The following is a 4858-nucleotide window of genomic DNA, read 5'->3' as shown; positions in this document are numbered from 1 at the left end:
AGGCTGTGAGTTGGGGTTAGGGTTGGAGAGGGGGAAGGCTGTGGGTTGGGGTTAGGGTTGGGGAGGGGGAGGCTGTGGGTTGGGGTTAGGGTTGGGGAAGGGGAAGGCTGTGGGTTGGGGTTGGGGTTTTAGTGTTGGGGAGGGGGAAGGCTGTGGGTTGGGGTTAGGGTTTAGTGTTGGGGAGGGGGAAGGCTGTGGGTTGGGGTTAGGGTTAGGGGAAGGCTGTGGATGGGGTTAGGGTTGGGGGAGGGGTAAGGCTGTGGGTTGGGGTTAGGGTTGGGGAAGGGGAAGGCTGTGGGTTGGGGTTGGGGTTTTAGTGTTGGGGAGGGGGAAGGCTGTGGGTTGGAGTTAGATAGGGGGAAGGCTGTGAGTTGGAGTTAGATTGGGTAAAGGCTGTGGGTTGGGGTTGGGTAAAGGCTGTGGGTTGGGGTTGGTGGAAGGTTGTGGGTTGGGGTTGGTATTGGGGAAGGCTGTGGGTTGGGGATGACATTGGGGAAGGCTATTTTTTGGGGTTTGGGTTAGTGAAAGGCTGTGGGTTTGGGATTAGGGTTGGGGAGGGGGAAGGCTGTGAGTTAGGGTTAGGGTTGGGGAGGGGGAAAGCTGTGGGTTGGGGTTAGGGTTGGGGAGGGGGAGGCTGTGGGTTGGGGTTAGGGTTGGGGAAGGGAAGGCTGTGGGTTGGGGTTGGGGTTTTAGTGTTGGGGAGGGGGAAGGCTGTGGGTTGGGGTTAGGGTTTAGTGTTGGGGAGGGGGAAGGCTGTGGGTTGGGGTTTCAGGTTAGGGGAAGGCTGTGGATGGGGTTAGGGGTGGGGGAGGGGGGAGGCTGTGGGTTGGGGTTAGGGTTAGGGGAGGAGGGATTCTGTGGGTTAGGGTTGGGGTTAAGGATAGGGAAGGCTGTGGGTGGGGTTAGGGTTGGGGGGGGAAGGCTGTGGGTTGGGGATGACATTGGGGGAAGGCTATTTTTTGGGGTTTGGGTTAGTGAAAGGCTGTGGGTTTGGGATTAGGGTTGGGGAGGGGAAGGCTGTGAGTTAGGGTTAGGGTTGGGGAGGGGGAAAGCTGTGGGTTGGGGTTAGGGTTGGGGAGGGGAGGCTGTGGGTTGGGGTTGGGGTTTTAGTGTTGGGGAGGGGGAAGGCTGTGGGTTGTGGTTAGGGTTTAGTGTTGGGGAGGGGGAAGGCTGTGGGTTGGGGTTTCGGGTTAGGGAAGGCTGTGGATGGGGTTAGGGTTGGGGAGGGGAAGGCTGTGGGTTGGGGTTAGGGTTAGGGGAAGGCTGTGGGTGGGGTTAGGGTTAGGGAGGAGGGATTCTGTGGGTTAGGGTTGGGGTTAAGGATAGGGAAGGCTGTGGGTGGGGTTAGGGTTGGGGGGGGGAAGGCTATGAGTTGGGGTTAGAGTTGGGGGAGGGGAAGGCTGTGGGTTGGGGTTAGAGTTGGGGGAGGGGGAAGGCTGTGGGTTGGGGATAGGGTTTGGGGAGGAGGGATTCTGTGGGTTAGGATTGGGGTTAAGGTTAGGGAAGGCTGTGGGTGAGGTTAGGGTTGGGAGAGGGGGAAGGCTGTGGGTTGGGGTTAGGGTTGGGTGAAGACTGTGGGTTGGGATCAGATTGGGGGAAGGCTGTGGGTTGGAGTTAGATTGGGTGAAGGCTGTGGGTTGGGGTTGGTGGAAGGTTGTGGGTTGGGGTTGGTATTGGGGGAAGGCTGTGGGTTGGGGTAGCTTGGGGGAAGGCTGTGGGTTGGAGTTAGATTGGGGGAAGGCTGTGGGTTGGGGATGACATTGGGGGAAGGCTATTTGTTGGGGTTAGGGTTAGTGAAAGGCTGTGGGTTGGGATTAGGGTTGGGGAGGGGAAGGCTGTGAGTTGGGGTTAGGGTTGGAGAGGGGGAAGGCTGTGGGTTGGGGTTAGGGTTGGGGAGGGGAGGCTGTGGGTTGGGGTTAGGGTTTAGTGTTGGGGAGGGGGAAGGCTGTGGGTTGGGGTTAGGGTTAGGGAAGGCTGTGGATGGGGTTAGGGTTGGGGGAGGGGTAAGGCTGTGGGTTGGGGTTAGGGTTGGGGAAGGGGAAGGCTGTGGGTTGGGGTTGGGGTTTTAGTGTTGGGGAGGGGGAAGGCTGTGGGTTGGAGTTAGATTGGGGGAAGGCTGTGAGTTGGGGTTGGGGTTTTAGTGTTGGGGAGGGGGAAGGCTGTGGGTTGTGGTTAGGGTTTAGTGTTGGGGAGGGGAAGGCTGTGGGTTGGGGTTTCGGGTTAGGGAAGGCTGTGGATGGGGTTAGGGTTGGGGGAGGGGAAGGCTGTGGGTTGGGGTTAGGGTTAGGGGAAGGCTGTGGGTGGGGTTAGGGTTAGGGAGGAGGGATTCTGTGGGTTAGGGTTGGGGTTAAGGATAGGGAAGGCTGTGGGTGGGGTTAGGGTTGGGGAGGGGGAAGGCTATGAGTTGGGGTTAGAGTTGGGGGAGGGGAAGGCTGTGGGTTGGGGTTAGAGTTGGGGAGGGGGAAGGCTGTGGGTTGGGGATAGGGTTTGGGGAGGAGGGATTCTGTGGGTTAGGATTGGGGTTAAGGTTAGGGAAGGCTGTGGGTGAGGTTAGGGTTGGGAGAGGGGGAAGGCTGTGGGTTGGGGTTAGGGTTGGGTGAAGACTGTGGGTTGGGATCAGATTGGGGGAAGGCTGTGGGTTGGAGTTAGATTGGGTGAAGGCTGTGGGTTGGGGTTGGTGGAAGGTTGTGGGTTGGGGTTGGTATTGGGGAAGGCTGTGGGTTGGGGTAGCTTGGGGAAGGCTGTGGGTTGGAGTTAGATTGGGGGAAGGCTGTGGGTTGGGGATGACATTGGGGGAAGGCTATTTGTTGGGGTTAGGGTTAGTGAAAGGCTGTGGGTTGGGATTAGGGTTGGGGAGGGGGAAGGCTGTGAGTTGGGGTTAGGGTTGGAGAGGGGGAAGGCTGTGGGTTGGGGTTAGGGTTGGGGAGGGGAGGCTGTGGGTTGGGGTTAGGGTTTAGTGTTGGGGAGGGGAAGGCTGTGGGTTGGGGTTAGGGTTAGGGGAAGGCTGTGGATGGGGTTAGGGTTGGGGGAGGGGTAAGGCTGTGGGTTGGGGTTAGGGTTGGGGAAGGGGAAGGCTGTGGGTTGGGGTTGGGGTTTTAGTGTTGGGGAGGGGAAGGCTGTGGGTTGGAGTTAGATTGGGGGAAGGCTGTGAGTTGGAGTTAGATTGGGTAAAGGCTGTGGGTTGGGGTTGGGTAAAGGCTGTGGGTTGGGGTTGGTGGAAGGTTGTGGGTTGGGGTTGGTATTGGGGGAAGGCTGTGGGTTGGGGATGACATTGGGGGAAGGCTATTTTTGGGGTTTGGGTTAGTGAAAGGCTGTGGGTTTGGGATTAGGGTTGGGGAGGGGGAAGGCTGTGAGTTAGGGTTAGGGTTGGGGAGGGGGAAAGCTGTGGGTTGGGGTTAGGGTTGGGGAGGGGAGGCTGTGGGTTGGGGTTAGGGTTGGGGAAGGGAAGGCTGTGGGTTGGGGTTTTAGTGTTGGGGAGGGGGAAGGCTGTGGGTTGGGGTTAGGGTTTAGTGTTGGGGAGGGGGAAGGCTGTGGATTGGGGTTTCAGGTTAGGGAAGGCTGTGGATGGGGTTAGGGTTGGGGGAGGGGGAGGCTGTGGGTTGGGGTTAGGGTTAGGGAGGAGGGATTCTGTGGGTTAGGGTTGGGGTTAAGGATAGGGAAGGCTGTGGGTGGGGTTAGGGTTGAGGGAGGGGAAGGCTATGAGTTGGGGTTAGAGTTGGGGGAGGGGAAGGCTGTGGGTTGGGGTTAGAGTTGGGGGAGGGGAAGGCTGTGGGTTGGGGATAGGGTTTGGGGAGGAGGGATTCTGTGGGTTAGGATTGGGGTTAAGGTTAGGGAAGGCTGTGGGTGAGGTTAGGGTTGGGAGAGGGAGAAGGCTGTGGGTTGGGGTTAGGGTTGGGTGAAGACTGTGGGTTGGGATCAGATTGGGGGAAGGCTGTGGGTTGGGGTTGGTGGAAGGTTGTGGGTTGGGGTTGGTATTGGGGGAAGGCTGTGGGTTGGGGTAGCTTGGGGGAAGGCTGTGGGTTGGAGTTAGATTGGGGGAAGGCTGTGGGTTGGGGATGACATTGGGGGAAGGCTATTTGTTGGGGTTAGGGTTAGTGAAAGGCTGTGGGTTGGGATTAGGGTTGGGGAGGGGAAGGCTGTGAGTTGGGGTTAGGGTTGGAGAGGGGGGAAGGCTGTGGGTTGGGGTTAGGGTTGGGGAGGGGAGGCTGTGGGGTGGGGTTAGGGTTGGGGAAGGGGGAGGCTGTGGGTTGGGGTTAGGGTTTTAGTGTTGGGGAGGGGGAAGGCTGTGGGTTGGGGTTTCCGGTTAGGGAAGCCTGTGGATGGGGTTAGGGTTGGGGGAGGGGTAAGGCTGTGGGTTGGGGTTAGGGTTAGGGGAAGGCTGTGGGTGGGGTTAGGGTTAGGGGAGGAGGGATTCTGTGGGTCAGGGTTGGGTTTAAGGATAGGGAAGGCTGTGGGTGGGGTTAGGGTTGGGGGAGGGGAAGGCTATGAGTTGGGGTTAGAGTTGGGGGAGGGGGAAGGCTGTGGGTTGGGGTTAGAGTTGGGGAAGGGGGAAGGCTGTGGGTTGGGGATAGGGTTTGGGGAGGAGGGATTCTGTGGGTTAGGGTTGGGGTTAAGGTTAGGGAAGGCTGTGGGTGGGGTTAGGGTTGGGGGAGGGGGAAGGCTGTTTGTTGGGGGAGGGGAAGGCTGTGGGTTGGGGTTAGGTTTGGGGGAGGAGGCTGTGGGTTGGGGGAGGGGGAAGGCTGTGGGCTGTGTGTGTGTTGTGGTTGTGCTGTTCAACATCATCAAACCCAATGCAATGTGAGTGTAGTTCAAGTGCTTGATTATATACTCCTGACACACATACCAAGCACACGCGTAC

The sequence above is a fragment of the Oncorhynchus keta genome, chromosome 4 (genome assembly GCF_023373465.1).
Source record: "Oncorhynchus keta strain PuntledgeMale-10-30-2019 chromosome 4, Oket_V2, whole genome shotgun sequence".
Lineage (NCBI taxonomy): Eukaryota > Metazoa > Chordata > Actinopteri > Salmoniformes > Salmonidae > Oncorhynchus > Oncorhynchus keta.
Note: the sequence above shows the minus strand (reverse complement) of the source record.